At 37.5% G+C, this 22084-nt stretch overlaps 1 long non-coding RNA gene across 1 annotated transcript; it reads right to left on the bottom strand.

The window, feature by feature from the left end:
- Nucleotides 1-21016: 21016 nt before the first annotated feature.
- LOC114824114 (uncharacterized) lies at nt 21017-21741 on the bottom strand. The gene is made up of 2 exons (XR_003772359.2): nt 21641-21741; nt 21017-21544 (listed from the first exon to the last, which is right to left on the bottom strand). It is a non-coding gene; the product is annotated as an uncharacterized lncRNA (long non-coding RNA).
- Nucleotides 21742-22084: the final 343 nt, after the last annotated feature.

Genomic DNA, 22084 nt, shown 5'->3' with positions numbered 1-22084 from the left:
CGTCGAAGTGTGAACCCAACCTTGAATGCACATTGACTCGTGAACCGAGTTAGGAATGATTGCTTATATGCATCTAGGCCGGAGAAGACATTACCCTGAGGGCCCAAACGAGAGTGCACATTACCCAAGCGCATGGTTCATAGTGAGCTGATAGGCTCTTTGCCGGGACGTCACTAGAATGAGTCATCTTCTTCCGTCCTTGTCCTGCTTCAGGATACCTCGTCTAGGGCGCACTGCATCTCGATTCATTCGAGGAGTTGGTTCACCAAAGTGGTTTGATGCGCAAGGGTACTCGTCAAATTGGTTACATGCTGCGGCAGGTTATGCTCGCCATTTGGATTGGGAGAGTCTGGATGATAGGCATCTCTATATATGGTGGAAGTGTAGTGAACTGCAGAAAACTTGAGCCCAAAGCTGGCATTCCTACAGAAAAGAGTTGTGAAAATAGCTATAGTTGATTGTAGGATCGATGGTTAGAATCTGGATTGCCGAATGTGGCCTTGGATTGGATTGGGTTGTGGGCCGGGTCATTGGAACGATTGCGGGGCTAGCTAACCCAGCTGAGTGGTCGACACGTGCGCGGAGGCGCGCATGGGCTGGCTGATGCTGGGCTGCGTCTTGCTCCTCGTGAGATTGGGCTTGTGTAATGGGCTGAGTTCGGCTTGCAGCGAGCTGAGCCTAGGCCGCCTGCCAGTGGGCTACTTCTGCTAACTGGGCTGGCTCTACTAGGTTCTCGTGGGCCTGGTCCTGTAGTGCATCTTGGTTGGGTACTGGAATGGGCTGGGTCTGCTGTGGCAACTGCAAAGCCTTAGGCTTCTTACCTATGGACCAATGAGTGGACCTGGGCCTCCTGCCTAGGGTTTTGAAGGTCTGTGAGTTGCAAGGGCAGCGACGTAGGGGCTTGGGTTATGGCCTAGTGCCTTGTTGTGGCTGCTGGGTCACTGCGGTAGTGGTGATGCGATTTTACGACGGTGGGGTTCATCCTATCGTCGTGTTGAGCTTTGAGGATCTTCGTCATGGAGCTATGCCCTCATCTCCACTCTCTGGTCCAAATCTTTGTATCCTTTCTCCAGGGATTGATCAAGAAATTTTTCTAGGAAAAATTAATTGATACGATGTGTGAGAAATTCAACGTAATAGAAAATTGAGGAAACCAAATGCAAGAGGCTTCTACGAGTATTATAATCAGCTCTCAATGAAAGCACCAATTTGTCGATGCAAATTTCCACCGTCTTCAGTCTTGATGAAAATGTACCTGGGAAACAATCGACACCTTTGTGGGGGGGGGGGGTTAGGACAATGTATCTTCGATGCCTAAGTCAGTTTCTCTGAGAGAGTAAAGTGTTTATGGCTTTTTTAAGGGTAGCAAAAGCTTCTGAAATTTGGTAGAATACGTGGTATTTATAGGGCATAGGGCCAGCCATTGTGTTAGGGTTTTACCATACACGTAGCAGTATCCTATTGGCCAATGTTGATGGAGAAATATTCTCAAGATATTAAATAGGAAATAATATCTTGAGATAACAGAGTAATTATCCCTAATTGATTTAAATTGGGATTACTTACTTGATTGGAGTCAATCTTCAATTGGGAATGTATTAAAGATAGGATTTGGGTAATTAATCCTTATCTTTAATGCTTTGACTTTTCCTTGCCAAGGGTAGGTGAGTTGTGGGTGATAAGGGCATATTTATGCAACTTAGTTAGCTTGTTTTCTTGCATTTTCATAGTTAATTTCTACTTATTAGAGTATTTTAAGCTATTTTCATGTGTTTTCATGTTCAAATGACAAAGTTGGCAAGAAAGTGCAATTTGAAGCAATTTGGAGCAGTTTTGGGCTAAGAATGGATAGCACATGCATGGAGCAAAGTGGATGGATGTTTTTGAAGTTCAAGAGGCTAGGAATATGCTGATGAGATGAAGAAAATAAAGTCAAGACAAAGAAGATAAGGAATCAACTAAAAGGAAGGAACATTATCTTAACCAACCTTATCTTATCCAACATTATCCAAACTAATCTTTCCTTATCTTATCCTATCCTAATCTTATCTTACCTTAAATTGATCGCACCCTCTTATCCCTTTACTTCTAGAAACCTACCCTAAATTGGTGCCGCACCCTCGTATCCCTTTCCTTTTAGAAACCTGCCATAACACCCCCTTTCTAGAAGATTTGTGCCGAACTCCTTATCCCTTCGCCCTAGGAATCTGTCATGCTAAATCCTTCTCCTCTACAACCTTTGTGCCGAACCTTAGCCCTATAAATACACATCTCTAACCACAATTTCGCACACACACAAGAGAGAAATTCAGAGAGAAAAATACACAAGAGTGCCACAGGTTTCTAAGAGTTTTTAGAGACTTGTGCCATGCTTGCAAGGAGAAGAAGGACTTGTGCCGTGACCTTGCAGCCAAGGATTGTGCCAAATCTGCCATTGGAGTGCTGGAGCGTTTATGGATTCTTTCTATCCTTAGTTTTAGTCCAATGTTTATTTTAATTTGGTTTTCAATTATGATGAACATGAGGAACTAATTTCGTTTTAGTTAAAGGTGAATTCAAACCATGAACATATATGTGATATGAATTGATTACATCCAGTTATTATTTCATAAATCGTGAATGCAATTTACTTATCTGTTTTATGGAGAACTTGTTCTTGTGTATTGATTAAGGATGCATACTTAGTTTGCATGCATGAATTTGATGCTAGAATATAAGGGAATTTCACCTAATCTTTATGAACTTATATTCACAAGTAGTAAAAGTCACTAGTCATGATTGTGTTAAGTAAATTCTTGGCAGGAGTATCATGCAGTTGTTATGAATGCCTTGTCAATGCTTATGATTTTCATAGAACTTAATGATCTTTGATATGTATCTCTATCATGTTGTTCATATAGGGAACTTGATAAGAATAATTTGGTTGTATCGCTGAGTCCAATTCAATGAATTTAGGAAAATCTGAAAGTTAATTTTTGCTACACACGATTAATTTGGGGCATTGTCATTCATGGTTTATAGGAATAATAACTGGAAATCGATTTGTATGCATATATGTCATGTGTGGAAAATGACCCTCTAGCTAGCCTTACATTCCTAAAAGCATCCAGTTTTGTTGTACATTTAGTTTGTTTCTGCAAGTGCTTAGGTTTACTTTAAATTCGTCAAAACAACCCCTATTTAGTATTATGAGTCTTTTTAGTTTAATTTTCGTCCAAATCACCCTCTAGTTCTTGTTTTGAGTCAAGTTAACTTAGTTTTGTGTTATTTGAGTCAGTTTAGCTTGTTTTGAGTTGTTTGAGTTTAGTTTTCAATTTTTAAGTTTAATTTGTGTTGATTAGCATCCCTAACTAATTCCCGGCCTAGAACGAACCCTACTTACGCGTACTACAACTATCTTAATAGGGTTTAATTTGTGTGTTAGTTTTTACCACATCAGTGGGCAGTCGTATTCAACTGCTGAGACCTTCAGGGGTGTGAACTGCGCGTGGGAATATCTGAGGAGCATGCCCGTTTAATGAGGGCAATCTTGTCTTTCTTGAGCAAAGGTCCATGTTTTGCCTCTAGAATTTTTGAGATTATTTTAGGCTCCACAATATGATGTGCATGTTGTGTGCATATCATGTACACATCATGTACATATCATGTACACATCATGTACATGTCGTGTGCATATCGTGTACACATGGTGAACATATCCTGAAAATTTCATCCAACAAAAAACCAATTTTTGCCGATTTTTTGTAAACACTGTGGATGCAAATTTCTTCGTCCTTGTTCTTGGACAAAATTGCACCTACAAAACAAACAACACCTTAGGTCAACGCCAAGAGCCTCACGCGCCCGCGATGAATTTGGGGGGGGGGGAGGGGGGCTTTGGCCGAAGAACCTCCAATGCCAAAGTTAGAATTTTAAGGGAAAATTGTTTGGAGAATTTGCAAATATGGGAAGGAAAAGAGCAAACAACAAATGGGTTTTCTTATTTTTGGTCATTGAAAAATGGGTTTTCTTGTTTTGGTGGTGTTCTCTTGCCCAGGATGTTCATGGAGAGAAAGAGAGAGAGAGAGAGAGAAAGAGAGAGATAATGGCCTTTCTTCCCAACAAGCACTGTTTGTGCACAAATAGTTAATGACTGGGCTTTGTTCCCACCCTTGATGCGAGTCCAGTGGTGGTGGTTTCAAGCCTCGATTATTTGCCGTGTTGCCAGAAAATGGCTGAAAAACTCGCGGCCTGCCAGAGTTACAATCCCAATGATCAGGGATGAGATTTGTGACAAGGCTAGGTGTTTTGGACTCGTGAGGATGAGATGAAATTGGTGGTGGCTTCATTTTGAACGGTGTTGGTTGGGACAACTATGCACCGTGTGTACACAATGAGAACGGGAGAGAGTGTGTGAAGGATAAAGTGAGAGAAGAGAGGGAGGGAGATAGATAGAGTAGAGAGAAATAAAAAAAGAGAGGAAATAACTCATTTATATACAAGGGCAATTAAGTCATTTCATAGTGTAGGAAAATTTCTATTTCTGTTCGATTGTTGTGCATGTCATGTACATATTCGAAAATTCCTATTTATGTTCTAAGATTAAGAAAATGTCCTATTTCTGTCTATTTCCCTAAAATTTATGTATTTTATACATATTTGAAATAAATAAAATTAAAATATTGAATATTAAAATCTTAAAGAAAATTGCTGATTTGTCAAAGTAAAATTTTAGGAAAGTTACCAAATAATACACATAGTTGAACATGAAAAAAGTGGGAACATGTAAAATTGTGTATAACTTTTTTCTCCTTCCAGATATTATTTAGTTTTTCATTTTTGAGTAAAAATATGAATGTGTTGCAGTCCTATTAGATTAGGAATGTGATTGTGTAAATCCTAACATATCTAGGATATCCTTATGGGATTCTACCATATCTCTTAGACTAGAAATTATCCTATTAGAGTTGTAATCATATTGGGGTAAGGAATTTACCTTCCCTACTACTACAAATAAAGGCACAATGGGGTGATACAACATACACCTCACAATTACACATCTCTCTCTTCTCTCTCTATGTATTGCACCCCCTCTCTCTAGCCTCCATAATTGTTCAGTAAATTATGCCTACAAACATTATCAACATGCTCTTGATGCTGCGCTAAAGAAAGTTTATTTTTCAATCAGGGGAGTATTACGTTTTAATCATTTTTTTACGATTAATTTATTATTTTACTGAATTGATCTACATGCTATGGATTCAATTTAATTTTTTTGTGTTGAACGTGATACAACGCATTGGAGATGCAATTTCGGCTTCCCGAGAAGGATTTTCTACGAATCAAGGCTCAGTTGTTTTATGCCAATCAAGTTCTTTTAAAATAAATTAAGGTATTTGAAACGACCTTGAAGCATGAACCCCCTATATTTATATTTCCCCTTCAATTATATATATTGCATATGTGTTCATATATTTTGTCAATATATATATATATATATATATATATATATATATATATATTTGTTCATGCAATACGCAATTATGCTATATGAAATTTGTGAGTCAAAACATTAAATTAATTTAGAAGCAACTAGGGTTTTTAACCCTAGAAGTCGAAAAAAAAAATCCTGGGATTTTGTGGCATAAGTCATAGCTTTCCGCAGCATCGCGCTGGCACCAATGAATGCCAGTTGGCCTGCAACCATGTTGAGCCTAGGACGACGTCGTTTCGACGTCTGACTTCCGCAGTAGCCCTTTGGGCTTTGTTGCATACACTATATAGCTAGGCCGAAGGCCTGGTTTAGGTTTCTAAGATGGGCTTACAGCCCTAGCCCACTCCAGTATGGTCTAAAGCTCTGCTAGGCTTGTTCATATGCCCTAAGCCCATCATCAACAAGCCTGATGCTTACTGGGCTCGTTCCCTTGCCTTGGCATGCCTGCAGCAACTTTCATAGGTGTTAGGCTCGCCATGTCACAACTCAACCACAAAGTTATCTTCGACTGGGCTTTGTAGCGCCTTAACCCAAGCCAGCGAATGCTGGGCTTACTAGCGCTTTAGCCCGAGACCACAATAAGCCAGCTCTTGCGGTTGAGCTTGACTAGAAATAGCCCACAACAAAGCCAGGCTTCACACACACAACCCAGGCCAACCCTCGTGCTAGGGTCACCCCCGTGCTATTTTGGCCCAAAAATCAGTAGGTTGGGCTACTGGGTTCCTTCCCATATATGGAATGTGGCTTGCAGACATGATTGGGTTACTTCGCAGCCAACTCGTGGCCCATTAAACCCCTTTCGGGGCCTTGCCCTGCACACAGCACCCAAACCCACTGAGATTGGGCTATAATTTTAACTCGAATGTTAATATTATTTTTCACTTCTACGATCAAAACTGAATGGTTATGATCTATTGAATTAATTAAAGTGACCAGCAGTCCATTAATTTGACAATTAATCCAAAATTATTAGCATGAAGTCCACTTTTGGCAATTAACAATTCAATAAATTATTTATTTTCTTTTAACCGTTAACTGACTTTTGTAGTCCAGAAGCACTCATAGTTGAGTTCCTGAAGCAATTTAAATCCATTACACTTAAATCAGCATATTGTATTATGTGTTCTTGCATGAACCTTTCTTTTATGAACTAAACATCATAAACTAAATTGAACCTGTAGTTTCAAATTTAGTGCCTTTGAAACCTGAAGTTTTAATAAAACAATACACCCATGAAAACTTGACATTTTTCATGTAAACCATGTCTTAGAACCCAAATGTTCTCACTTTGATGTTTATGGAGATCTTATTTTCTAGAGCACCAATCACAATCTTGTTCCCTCTATTCAATGGATTGTTGTACCATAACAAGTTCGATTTTCCTGATTTGGACATTTCTAATAGAAACCACTTTTGTGGGGTATAAGACGTGAATCTCCACTTGACTATCAAGTAGCTGAGAAACCATTGAAGCCAACAATGGCATGGAAGAGCTAAATAAGCCCCATGCTCTTCATTCGAAGACTTATGCCCGAAGCACTACAAACGGAAGTACCTCCTAAATGAGGATTCTATGGCTCTTTCGCTCACTCTTACATACCATTTAATCATGAAAGACATTGCCTGAAGCACACCATGATTACGTTCATAATGAGTACTTTTCTCATCCTTCCATGTTTCTAACTTGCTCCTGAAGTAGCAATGCAGAATGTGGAAGTTTACCAAATTCTCGGATCTGATTACTACCATAAATGTGAGAAAACAGTATAGACTCAACTTTGGCTGGAGTCTACCGAATGGTGATACTGCTTCGGCAAGAATGCACTGAAGGGCATGCTTTGCTTCAACAGAGATGCACCGAACATTATTGCTCTGCTTCGACAAAGGCCTACCGAACCTCCAACTTCGATTGGAGCCTACCGAACTCAAGTTTGGGTCTGTTTTTCTCACAATCTAATTTTGAGTTTTTTTTTTACAACATATGGTAGAATCAGGGCCTTCCAAGGTGTAGCATCATGCCTGAAGTGTGATCCTTGGCGCTTAAGACCTAAAACTTCAATAATATAGATAGTATTCCCAAACCTCAACCCTGCAGAAACTACTTCAGTCTCGATGGAATAGATCATTGGTTATGCACCTGTTGGCGCCCCTACCAATGTCGTTGAAGAATACCATTCTGATAGTCAATATGTTAGACTAATTTTGCTCCACCAAACATCGTTAGAAAAGCATAATTTTGTAATGGATGGCCTTGTTAGCTGAATCCCCTTAGTAAAACATTTACTTTGTGAACATTTTTTTAATGTTATTGGATTCACATTTGGTGTTTGTTTTAGTTATGGATAATCTTATTGATATTTTCCTCGAATATGAGTTAATTGAATCATGTTTCTTGTATACATGTGACCGAATTCAGTTAAATACGTGATTAGGTACAAATGTGGGAAAGTTAGTTGTCTGGATGAATATGATACTATGCACACTAACTTTATACCTAAATTACATCTCTAGCAACGACTTCAAGTCTATGCAACCTGATTAAGAGCATTCGCACACTCCTCGTTGTATGAATGGTACTAAATTACCATGTCATAGACCTTATATTCTCCCTGTTCAGGAAGAACGTCGTTGAGCTTAAGAATATTCAAGAGAACAATGATCATGAATGAAATCACTACTAAAAATAAAGTGGAATATCTTTGCCCCACCTCCAAAAATAAGCTTGAAGCTTTGCTTTGGGGCTAATGGGCTACTTCCCAACTAGGAACACGACACATATGGCCTACCCGGAGCCGAGTGATTCGAGCAGTTTACTTGCTTTCGCACGACCTTTTGGGACACTTAGGTCAAACAATGATGCCACGATGCATCTCCTTACCCAAAGTAAGGACCTTGTGCCTACAACCACACTTTGCTAAGCATTCTTATTGGAAAAATTGATTTTCTAAATCATCCATCGCAAAGATACGAAATCACCATTTTTCACAGTGAATTCAAGGGAATATATATAGACTAATCCAACCAAAATGTGGACCATATAAATAGTTATGGTTTTGGTTGATGAATCGACAAACTGGTCACATGTTTGTCCATACACATTGCTCCTAAACCTCCTTGCAATTTTAAGGTTTCACCACTCTACTTATCCCATAAAGTCTGGAAGACTGGATAATGCCTGAGCTTTTATATCGATGGTTTTCAATAAGTATTGCATGTCTTTTAGGTTTATAATTGAACATTGAATTCCCATGTTCACCCCAAATAGCCTCGAATGATCATAAAGCACAATTTAAATGATCGCCCGAACCTTAGTGAACGCACCAAGTTTTTAGTTTCTACATAGGGCTATGCAATCTTGTACGCAGCTATGTTGGTTCGCCTTGAGGCCCAGTACCACCCAACCTATCCTACGTTACAGTTGGTTATTGGGTATGAACATGACGCTTCGTATTTACACACTTTGGGTGTGCATTCCATGTGCCAAGTTGTGCCACCATAACATACCACCATGAGTCCTTGAAGAATAATGTGAATCTTTGATGATCACGATTCTCCTTCACACTAGCTCTCTTAGAGAAGGTCATGCGATCTATTTACCGCTCATTTGTGGATTGCCACTTCAATAAGATAGTCTTCCTGCTGTCAGGGGGAGATAAGAATGTCAACGTTCTTGTAAAATGGCACAACGAGAAAGCATTTCAAGACTTAAAGAGATACTTGGCATCCCCTCCGTTACTATCCAAGCCGGAAGCAGCCGAGGAATTATACATCTACTTGGCAGTCTCAAACATAGTAGTAAGCCTTGCCCTCATGCGAAAAGAGTTGGGGGCTCAACTACTAGTATACACTTCTAAAGATCTATTCAATGCAAAAACAAGATACTCGATGATTGAAAAGCTAATTTTGGCGTTAATTGTTATAGCTCAGAAGGTGAGACTATACTTTCAGGCTCATATGGTTGTTGCCATGACTCAGTATCCCCTACAATCCATCCTACATAGTCTCGACGCTTCTTAACGAATGATGAAGTAGGCGTTGGAACTCAGCTAATACGGCTTGGTTTACCGACCCCGCACGGCGATAAAAGCATAGGCATTGGCAGAATTTATAACAGAGTTCACTCCCAGCCTGACAGACTAAAAAGCACTGCCCAAAGGTGCCCTCGAAGTAGCCAAGCACATCTTGGCCACACCAACCCTTCCCGACAAGAACTTTTGGTCTTTGCACATCAACGGTTCATCCAACTACAAAGGTTTTGGAGCAAGCTTGGTTCTCATCACCCCAGCTCAATGCTCGAGCAGGCAATCACTTTAGGCTTTAAGGCATAAAACAACAAAGAAAAGTACAAGGCCTTGTTGGCAGACCTCTAAATGGCACAAGCTCTGGCAGTCAAGAAGCTCGCAATCCATTCAAATTCTCAGCTCATCATTAGCCATACTTCTGGAGAGTATGCAGCAAAGCATCCAATGATGGCATTATACCTTGAAAATGTACAAAAGCAGCTTAAGGCGTTTCAGACTTACACCTTCACACAAACGCCCTGACAGCCTTGGGCTTCGCTGTAGACTACCAGTTCAGACGCTTCATCCCAATCGAGTATTTGGGAAAGCCGAGCATAGAAGAAGAATCGGCAGCCGAGATGTTACAAGTCAATACATCCCCAAGCCAGAAATATCCCATCGTCGACAACTTAGTCAATAGGATGCTCCATGCAGAAAGATTGGAAGCTAGGAAGCTCCAAATAAAGGTGGCACGTCTCCATATGGAATGGCATTCTCATCCAAAGATTCTTTTTGGGGCCCATATCTCCGCTTCCTAGCGCCTCCTGACGACTTGAAAGTTTAAGCATAATCCATGAAGGAGTTTGTGGAAACCACTTAGGAGGTCGATCCTTAACACATATTTTCTTCAATGCCGACTACTACTAGCCCACCGTGCATCAAGACACTAAGAAATTTATTCAAAATTACGACAGCTGCCAAAGCTTCAAGCTTGTACTCGCACTGTATGCCAGCGAGCTTCATCCGCAGACAAGCCTATGGCCATTCATGCAGTGGGCAATCGACCTAGTAGGGCCCATGTCGCCCACTACTACGGGCAGGGGCATGATGATCATGGCCACTGACTACTTCACCAAATGGGTAAAAGCCGAGCCCATGACCACCACTACTCAATCAGATATAATGTGCTTTATATGGAGGAACATCATTTGCTGATTTGACATCCATAATCTATCGTCACCGACAACGGCCCGCAATTCGTGGGCAAAGACTTGGCGAAGTTTTTCCATAAATATGGCATCAAGCAGCACATGTCTACGTCTAAAGCAGCCAAAGATCAACGACTGCTCAAGGCACCCATGACTGTAGGAAAAGTCAAAGGTATTTACAATTTCTTATTCTTATCATAAATACATTCATAATCAGAAAAGACATCTTTCAAGTAAGTAATCCTAATTCCCTTTATTTAGAATATTTACCTAATTACTCCAAGATATTTATTTACACAAATATCTTAGAATAGTCCCACCAAAAATACCACCTAAGACCGGCCACCCTAAACCCTAAGGGGCCAGTCCACTTCCGCTTTTTCTCCTATATATACCCACTTTATCTCCAAAATTCAAGGGGCTTTTGCTACCCGCAAACTTCTAAACACGTTATTTTCATAATTCTAACTTTGGCATCTGAGATTCTTCGGCCAAAGTCCCCCTCCCCCAATTCATTGTGGGCACATGAGGCTTTTGGCCTTAATCTTAGGTGTTATTATTTTGCAGGTGTATTTTCATCAAAGGAAAAGACGGCGAAAATTTGCATCCACACATATTAAAGGTTATTTATCTAATGAAATGAACCTTTAATTTATTTAAGAAATTTTAGTGTTTTGAGCATATTAAAGATTGTAAATTGGATTTATTTAAATTATGAATAAATCTGAAATTTTGGTAGAGTTGGGAAAACTGATGGAGTTTTGCATACATTGCAACATGTCCTATTTGATTACAATTTTGATAGATTTTCCTAACTCTAAAATTTGTGAAAATTTGCCATGTTATATTATATAATATGTTTGTGCTATTATTTACAGAAACATTTTCACCCTTTTTGGACAAGAAATGGATTTATGGTAAAATTTTAAGTGTGATACTATGTTGCTGGAATTCTGCAGCATAATCTGTTTGTGCTATCATTTTGATATACCTACTCAACACGTAAATTCATGCAATTTTGATATGATATACATTGATATGTTTATTTTAAATATGTAAACTTTCACGAGAATTGGCTGAAAAAATGAGTTATTGGTAAATTATTTATTCACGAGTATGTACTACAGAATTTCTGCCGTTTCTGCAGCACATTCCATTTCGATTTTTTTTTAGTCCACTTTTAAAATCTCAAAAACTATGAATTTTAGGTTAAAATACATTTATATGTCTACTTCATTTCTGGAAAGTTTCATGAACATTGGAGTAAAAATAAATATTTGGTAAATTCTTTAGTCTCAGGTATGTGCTGCAGAATTACTACTATTTCTGCAGTACCTCCCATTTCGAATTTGCTTTTTTATACTTGTAAAATCTTAAAAATTATGAAATTTTGGTAAATAACATCCTTTTATCTCTATTTTATGTCTAAAAATTTTCAATCACTTTGGATGAAATGAATGTTTAGTGAATTTTTAATCTCAAGTTGGTACTAAAGATTTTCTGCAGCTTCTGCAGCACATCTCTTTTGGAATTAATTTTTATTCACTTGTAAAAATTTAAAAATCATGAATTTTTGTGAAATAGTAGCCATGTATGTCTAGTTCATATCTAAAAACTTTCATGACAATCTAACTAGAATTTAATTTTTAGTGAATTTGCAAACTAAGGTGGTACATCTTGCTAAAATTTGGGATTTCAAACAATTGGTTGTTTTCTGAAACATTGTTTTCACTTATTTGTGCACATCTAAAGGTACTAATTCCTTGACATGTTTATTTGCTTGAATATGTCCTTATCCATGCAAATTCTTAATATTAATGACTTTTATTAAGTAACACTAATTAAATTTTATTGATGATTTATTGGTTTAGTTTGCTCAGACCAATCTTTTGTTTGATCATCAACTCTGATTATGATGATCATTGTCTTTTGAGATAAAATTGGAAAGTGACGTCAGTTTACTAATTTATCATTTTGGTCCCTATCGAATAACTAAATAATCATGTTTCCTCTTTCGAGAACTTTATTGTTCAATGTCAATAACAAGATACTCTTGTTTCTAATTTAATCGTTTGAGAATCATTTAATATCTAACAAAATGGATTATTTAATATTGTTCTAAATGATTGTTTTGAAAAATCAGAATTCCAATTTATATGGAAAGTACTTTTGTTCCAAAGGGAATTTTAGGAAATCACTCATCAACTATAAATTACTGTATATTGCATATCATAAAGTACTTCGAAAATATTTTTATCTAGCCAAAGTTGTTGAAACTATATGTAATTTGTGTATTTTACATTTTGGCTAGCATTGCAGGTATTATCTTTGCATGATTTGTTTCTGCTCACTGGTGTAACAATCATGCAATTGGCAATTCGTTCAATCCTCCACAACTCTACTATATCCATGGTGTATTTTGCATAATCAAGAACAAAATAGGTAGATGTGCTAACCTTTTGCCTTAAACTTCTCTGGGTTCTAAATTTGATTAAAATTATTGTTGGAAAATTGTTGTTATTGAGATATCTAAACTAAGTGTTTATTTTAATCGACTTTGTTTTAGAATTAAAACATAAATTTGAGTTTGGATTCTCTTATTGGGTTTCATTATTTTAATTTGTGATCTAATTTTCAATATTTAGATATGTATGTCTTCTCGAATACTAAAATAAAATAAAATGTGATCATTATTTACGTTTTTTTTTATTTATGAAACTTTTATTTGTGAACCTTGGAATTTTGAGGAGTTTTTACCCAAGTGGAAGAAATAATATATTATGGGCTTCACACTCATCAATTTTGCACCTGTAGATACACCATAGATTAGCATATTTGTTTATGTTTTATTTGTTATATGCAATTGACCTTGTAGGACTTTTAGTTTGAATCACTATCGTTATTTATCATATTGAACTGTCAAATGCTTGATGAACAAAGTTTTCTAATTGTTTGTGTAGTTTTCAGTCACAAGAGCCACTTCTTGTAGTTATCTGGCATAAAGATGAGTTTAGAAAAGTTATTGGATGTGTTTTGAGCTTACAACTTCTACAACTGTAGATCCCAACCAATGCTTTACTAGTGGGAGTATTTAAAAAGGTATTTGTTCCATTGTGATGGCGTTTATAAAGTCTTTACTCTTTTGATCAATGGGAGTAAAAGCTTACCTTTTGTTTTTTGATATTTAACTCTTTTGGTCAGTGGGAGTAAAAGTTTGCCTTTTGTTTTGAAATATTGAAGTGTGAGTGGTTGATACTTTAAGAGTAATTTTGTTTAAACTTTTGTTCGTAAGTTTTAATGAGAAATCCTAATTTTGTTATTATATCAAATTGTTTAAATTGACAAAAATTTGTGCAAGGAACTCATGCTAGATTTCATTTTGTTTAGTGAAACTAATATTCGATTCATCATTTTCAAACACCATGGCATAGCCTGCAACTGTATGCTTGGATTGAATGTGCATGTGATTATAGAGAACAAATGCAGAAAGATATGCATTTGGATTTCTATAGTTATACATTCAGTTTGAGTATTAGTTGTCTTTTGAGGGGTAATTGTTGTATCTTTGGTTCAGTGATCACTGTGATTCTTGTTGCAATCAAATTGTTGGTATTGATACTCAAAGTGGGAGAATGTAAGACTCATGTTGAGTTGTCAATTATTATGAATCAAATTACTTGAAAGGCAAATAACTTGATCTTCAAGATATTTGACTTTTAACGTGATTCAATATTGATTAGCAAGAATCATGGAACCAAGATATATTTAATTGAATAATTGAAACCCTAATTAAGTAAGACATATTGTACATGCCTTGGTGGGACAACATTAAGATTAAATACTGATTTGGTGTATTACTCCAATTACTATAATAGGCGGAATTGGAGGAACATTAATCACTATATTAAGGGTGTCCCTGCTTTCACGAAACACACATTCCATTCCAAGCAAACCCTATTATTGCTAGAACACTTCTGCTTGTTAAAAGCAAAAGACTCATTTGTCATCCACAAGAGTCATGTCTTCCATATTCCAAAGATAAGTAAACTGTAATTGATTTATTGTAATTTTGGTTTATCAAATCCGTGATCCTAATTTCTTGTTGTTGTTCTTATGATTTCAGAAATATCTTACACTTAATCTTATTTTGTGAAGCTCGTCTAAGCAGTCTACTGTTTTCTATTCCAGTACCGAATCCGAATACCGTGCTCTTACTCATACTTGTATGGAGTCGATCCGGTTATCTTTTGTACTTCGTCAGCTCCATAAACCGGCCCATGGTCCTATTCTACTTTTTTGTGATGACTCAAGCACTACTTATGTGGCTGCTAATCCAATTTTTTGTGCTCAAACTAAGAATATTTACTTGGGTCAAGTTCAGTTGGGTACTCACAAGGTTCAGTTTATCCCGTCTGTTGGTCAACTTGCAGATGTAATCACCAAAGGTCTTTCCAAGGCTCATTTCTTTCTTCTACGGTCCAAACTTCTCTTCTGAGACCGTCAAGTTTGAGGAGGGATGTTAATGAAGGTGAATCCGGTTAGGATTCTCCTTCCCTTAAGGGATTGATTTTGTATTTATAATTCTTGTATGACAATAAATATTACTTATACTCCAAATGTGTAACTTGTATATAAATATTGTAATCTTCGAACATCAATAACTCATTTAGTTTAAGTTTTATACGCCATCATCATATTGCACGCATGTATATAAGTATATTTCATGCTAATTAAGAAATTGAATGATCGATCTTATGATCCTATATCTCTTTTTTAATTGTGGTAAGAGAAACATAGCATCAATTCGTGATTTCCTTTGCAGTAAACATGCATATATACATACGTATCACCTGTCAGTATTTTTGGTTGATTAAAAACCAAGATTGATTATTGCGAATATTATTATTTTTATGGCTTAATTACATAACCATATACAAAACTACACACTGCCTTATTCAGGGTTACATATCTGTTGTAGGTAAAATTTACTGAACAATTATGGAGGCTATAGATAGAGAGAAATGTGCGGCATAGAGAGAGAAAGAGAGAGATGTGTAATTGTGGGTGTGTTCTATTCCACCCCGTTGGGCCTTTATTTATAGTAGTAGGAAGGTTAATTTCTTACCCTATTAGGATTACAACTCTTAATAGGTAATCAACTCCTAATAGGAATATAAGAGATATTCCAAGATATACTAGGATTTACACAATCACATTCCTAATCTAATAGGAATACAACACTCCCCCTTGATTGTGTAAATACTCAAGTAAATGGCGCATCAGGTCTTCAACGATGAAGTAAGTACAATGAAGCGCAAAGTTGAACTTGGATATGGAATTTCGGATTCCATAACCTCTTCAAGGGTCTTATTTAAATATAACGTATGGACGATCAAAGGTATACTCAAAGGTGACATATTCAGGGTCTAGTTCGACTAGTGGACCAAGATACCGTCAGACCAATGCTTCAACTTTAGGTCAAGTCATAAATGAGTTTTCCTAAGATCTTTCATCTCAAATTCCATCTTCAGGTGCGAGGCAGTTTTCTCAAGCTCTTCCGGAGTCTTAGTGAGATTCGTGTTAACAATATAAACTATAACTCTAGCAATTTGGAATAAGACTTCATAGTTTAACACGTAAGGGCATAATTCATATCCCTGACTGATCAAATAATCACTTAGATGGGTATACGACATCCGTCGGATTGTAAGTGAACACCTCAAACAAGTTAAGAGGGTGTTCTGTGGTTTTGGAACTATTTGAATCAGTCCATATAATTCTTCGGCAACTTACATGTCAATCTCCGTATCTATATCCCCATGGAGAAAACATTAACCATATTTCATAATGCTGTTATCATTCACAGGACGTTTGAGAGAAACCTTGCCCCATAAGACGTGCATCATATCGCACTATTTCATTCATCTCATAATGCCTCATTTCCCACTTATAACATAATAGGGTTACCTTGGACAGTGTAGGAACGACAGGTCCAAAACACACTTTAGTAAGGAATTTGACCTAGATTGTTATTTTGGTTGTCCAATCAATTCTACGTTGTCACTTAATCAATGGAACACGGTTCGATATCGTCACTTTCATTTATGTTGGTAGCTACAATATAAGTGAAAACATCATTGATGGTAATCTCATTTCAATTCCATTCAACTCATCTAAACTAGTATACTGAACCAAAAACTTCAAGTCTCGAGAGTAATCCGGATTAATCTCATGAGATGGAAATGATTTGAGACAACGATCGAGTATGGATTCATTGTTGTGTCGTGTCTTCCTCTTCTAGGGAAGTGAATCCTATGAACCGAGTAATCTATCGTGCTCCAAGCTAAGACAGATTGATTGGCTATCCGCTAGTGTATCAGACCATCCAACAGAGATGTCCAAACCGTCCAACAGGGGTGGCACACCCTCCAGGGATGTTGACTCGACGTCTATTAAATACGTATATCCTTGCAGTCATGTTTGCAACTGGTATATGATCTCGTCACTTTAGCTAGATTAGAGGAATATGTCTGGAGCAACATTCTGAAAGCTAAAATTTATCGCACTTGCTTATCATACTTGTGCGGTATAAGGATCGAGATCAGACATAGTGGGCAACGTCCACCTAAATTCACGCCGTTCTACAGGAACGTTGACGCTCTTATCTACCCCTAACGACAGGAAGACTGTCTCATTAAAGTGACAACCCACAAATAAGCAATAAAGAGATTGCGTGCAAGGGCTCTAAGAGAGCTAGTGTGAATGAGAATTATAATCGACAACAATTCACATCATTCTTTGAGGACCCATATTGGTACGTTACGGCGGCGCAACTTGGCACATGGAATGCACACCCAAATGCGTAAATACGAAAATCGTCAAGTTCGTGCCCAGTAACCAACTGTAACGTCATATAGGTTGCGTGGCAATGGGCCTCTAGGCGGACCAACATAATTGCGTACAAGATTGCATAGCCCTAGGCAGAAACCGAAAACTTGGTACGTTTACCAAAATCTGGGCGATCATTTAAATTGCGCTTTATGATCGCTAGGCGAGGCTATTTGGGGTGAACATGGGAATTTGATGTTCAATTATAAACCCAAAATACATGCAATACTTTATCAAAAAATCGTTGATATAAATTCTTCAGCATTATCCAGTCTCTCGAAGGGATAGGTAGGGTGGTGAACCCTTAATCGGCCAAGAGGTTTAGCAACAATGTGTGTGGACCAACATGTGACTAGTTTATCGATTCATCAACCAAAACCATTAATATTTATATGGTCCGCACTTTGGTTGAATTAGTCCACATATATTCCTTTGAATCCACTATGAAAAAAAGGTCATTTCATATCTTTGCGAGAGATAATTTAGGAAATCAATTTCCCTAATGAGTAGGCTTGGCATCATTGTTCGACCTAAATTTCCTAAATGGTCATGTTAAAACAAGTAAACTGCTCAATCATCCAGCTCTAAGTCGGCCATATATGGCATGTGCCCCAATTGGGAGACAGCCCATTGGCCCCAAATTAAAGCTTCAGGCTCATTTTTTTGAGGTGGTGCAACGATATTTCACTTCATTTTCTTCAGTGGTTTATTTATGATCATTGTCATCTCAAATATCCTAAAAAACTCAACGACAAAGAGAATTTAAGGTCCATAAGATGGTGATGCAGTACCATTCATACAACGAGGAGCGTGCCAATGCTCTTAATCAGGTTGGATAGACCTGAAATCATTGTTAGAGATGTGATTTAGGTTTAAAGTTAGTGTGCGTAGTATCGCATTCATCCAGACAACTAATTTTCCCACATTCCTACCTAATCACGTATTTAATTGAATCGGTCACATATACTAAGAAACATGATTCAATTAACTCGTATTCAAGGACAATATCAATAAGATTATCCATAACTAAAACATACACCAAACTTGTATCCAAGAACATGGAAAAAATGTTCACAAAGTAAATGGTTTACTAAGTGGATTCGGCCAACAAGGCCATCCATGTCAAAATTTTGCTATTCCAATGGTGTTTGGTGGAGCAAAATTAGTCTCACATATTGACTACGAGAATGGTACTCCTCAATGACATTGGTAGGGGCATAAACAGGTGCATAACCAATGATCTATTCCATTGAGATGAAAGTAGATTTTGCAGGGCTAAGGTTTGGGAATATCATCCCTTATTCTTGAAGTTTTAGGTCTTAGGTGTCAAGAATCACGCTTCGGGCATGATGCCACACCTTGGCATGCCCTGATTCAACCATATATTTATGGTAGTAATCAGATCCAAGAATTTGGTAAACTTCCACTTTTTACACTGTTGCTTCAAGAGCGAGTTAGAAACATGGAAGGACAAGAAAAATATTCTCTAGTCAAAATTCGATTGGATTTATAAACTTCATAATTGTACTCATTCATGGACGTAATCATGGTGTGCTTCAGGAAATATCTTTCATGATTAAACGGTCCGTAGAAACGAGCCAAAGAGCCATGGAATCCTTGTTTGGGAGGCATTTCCATTTGTAATGCTTCGAGCATAAGTCTTCGAATGAAGATCATGGCTTATTCAGCTCTTCCTTGCCATTGTTGGTTTCAATGGTTTCTCGGCTTCTTGATAGTCAAGTGAAGATTCACGTCTTGTACCCCACATGAGGTGGTTTTTATTAGAAACATCCAAATCAGGGAAAATCAAACTTGTGACGGTTTGACAATCCACTAAATTGGAGGGAACAAGATTGTGATTGGTGATATGGGAATGAATCATCCATAAGCATCAAAGTTCGAACATTTAAGTTCTAAGACATGGTCTTCATGAAAAAATGTCGGGTTTTCATGGGTTTATTGTTTTATGAAAACTTTGGGTTTCTAAGGCACTAAATTTGAAACTACAGGTTCAATTTAGTTTATGAACGTTTAGTTCATAAAAGAGAGGTTCCTACAAGAACACATAATGAAATATACAACTAAGTGTAGTGGATTTGAGTTTCTTCGGGAACTCAAGTGTGAAAGCTTCGTTACTACGAAAGTATGTCAACGGTTCAAAGTATAAAGATAAATTATTGAATCGTTAATGTCCAAAAATGATCTTCAGGTCAATAATTTTTTATTCATTATCAGATTAATGTACTGCAAGTCACTTTTAATTAATTCGATAAATCGGGCCATATAGGGTCGATTGTAGAAGCTAAATAATATTAAAATAATATTATTAGGTCAAAAATATAGCCCCCAAAAATATTTGGGATGGGTGCTGTAAGTAGGCAAGGCCTTAAAGGCCTCGGGAGTGGACTACAAGCCACAGGCTTAGGTGAGGGAAAAGAACAGCAACCCAAGCTGCTGGTTTAGGCTTCAAGGGGGTGTGAGTCAAGGCCCAGCGAAAGCTAGCATGTGGGTTAAGGCACAGGAGCCCCGCCATGTGGCTAGCATCATATTTGGGCCGCAGGGACCAAGCCCAATCATGTGGGCTAGCACCGGAGTGAGCAAGTCGTCAGGCCTGCATGGGTAAAGGGACAAGAACCCAGTAAGCAAAGTTTGTCATGGGTTGGGTCTAACAGACAAGGCCTAGGAAGGCTGCGAGCTTCCTTAGAGAGTAGACTAGGGCTTTAGGCCCATGCCAGTCAATCAGGCCGAAGGCCTGGGGGTCTGTGTGGTTGCAGCAAAGCCCAAAGGGCTGCTACCGTGGTTGTGCCACAGAGGTGGTGCAGTGGGTGTGCTATACCATGTCCAAATTTTCCCTTTCTTTTTTTTTTTTCGAAATCCCCTAGGGTTTATGTAACCCTAAATATGCTTCTAATTTACTTTGTATATATTGACTCACGTATTCCACATTGCAAATTTAATTGTGTGATGCATGAAACAAATATATAAACATACACAATATATATATCGTAAGGAAAATATAAACATAGAGGGTTCATGCATTATGGGAATGTTTTCATGCTTCAAGGTCGTTTCAAATATCTTACTTTATTTTAAGCGTACCTGATTGGCAGAAAACAATAAAAGCCTTTGAATTTGTAGAAGATCCTTCTCATAAAGCCGGAATTGCATCTCTAATGCGTTGTATCACGTTCAACACAGAAAAAATTAAATTGAATCAATAGCATGTAGATCAATTCAATAAAATAATAAATTAATCATAAAAAAGAATAATTAAAACGTAATACTTCCCTGATTGAAGATCAAATTCTCTTTAGCGCAACGTCAAGAACATGTTGATAACGTCTTGTAGGCATAATTTACTGAACAATTATGGAGGCCATAGAGAGAGAGAGAAAGGTGCGGCATAGAGAGAGAGAGATGTGTAATTGTGGGTGTGTTATATTCCACCCCATTGTGCCTTTATTTATAGTAGTAGGTAAGGTTAATTCGTTACCCTTTTAGGATTACAACTCTTAAGAGGTAATCTACTCCTAATAGAAACATAAGAGATATTCGAAGATATACTAAGATTTACACAATTACATTTCTAATCTAATAGGGCTGCAACAATATCATATATATAACATACTTTACATAAACCAAAAGCGTAAACTAATATAGGTAAGACCGATTTGCTTATATATTACAAACAGCACTTATAACGAACCCACACCATTAACAACTAAAGTATGACTATCATTTTAGCGAACGCCATTGTCGTTGTCACCACCACCGTTGAAGTCCGGCGTGGGGATGTAATGGTGGTTGTTCACAGTGCTTCCCGGATACACTACTTGCTTCCCATCCTCATCCAGGTGTCGGTCAAGTCGATATCCACCGTGTTCATTTGAAGTCTTCACCAAGGGAAGAGCTCACCATCATCAAAATAAGGGCAGCAGCCACGAACTTCATTGTTGAGCAGCTTTCAGATTCCTCTGTTAATAAAAAAATAATAATATCAAATCTATTTCATGGAAGAACATATATTATCTAACACAAAGATCATGTTAAAACTCTATAAGATTACTTACCCCAGTCAAATTGATATGTAGATGGATGAGGCAGAAGAAGTTTTTTAGGTCATTTATATAGAGGAATTCTAGGGTTTCTGATTGACAGATTCCTAATATATGTTAGCCGTCAAACATCCCCATATATATATATATATATATATATATATATATATATATATATATATATATATATATACATATATTATTATATATATATTTTTTAAAATATTCAACAATATATATATTTGGTGTGGAGTCTCCACCTAATGAGGCAAAGACTAAGTGGCACGGCCACACAATCTGATCTATATAGAGACCTTTTTAAAAATTATTATGTCAAATCTTGCCTCGTTCATCAAAAGTGAAATAATTCTTTTGTCCTTTGGTGCTAGAAATAGGAAAATTCCACTTGCGCAGCAGCACAGAGAGACCATACTAACGAAAGTCAACCAAGCGATTTGT

Source organism: Malus domestica, chromosome 03 (genome assembly GCF_042453785.1).
Source record: "Malus domestica chromosome 03, GDT2T_hap1".
Taxonomy (NCBI): Eukaryota; Viridiplantae; Streptophyta; class Magnoliopsida; order Rosales; family Rosaceae; genus Malus; species Malus domestica.
Note: the sequence above shows the minus strand (reverse complement) of the source record. Positions and strands in the feature narration are given on the sequence as shown.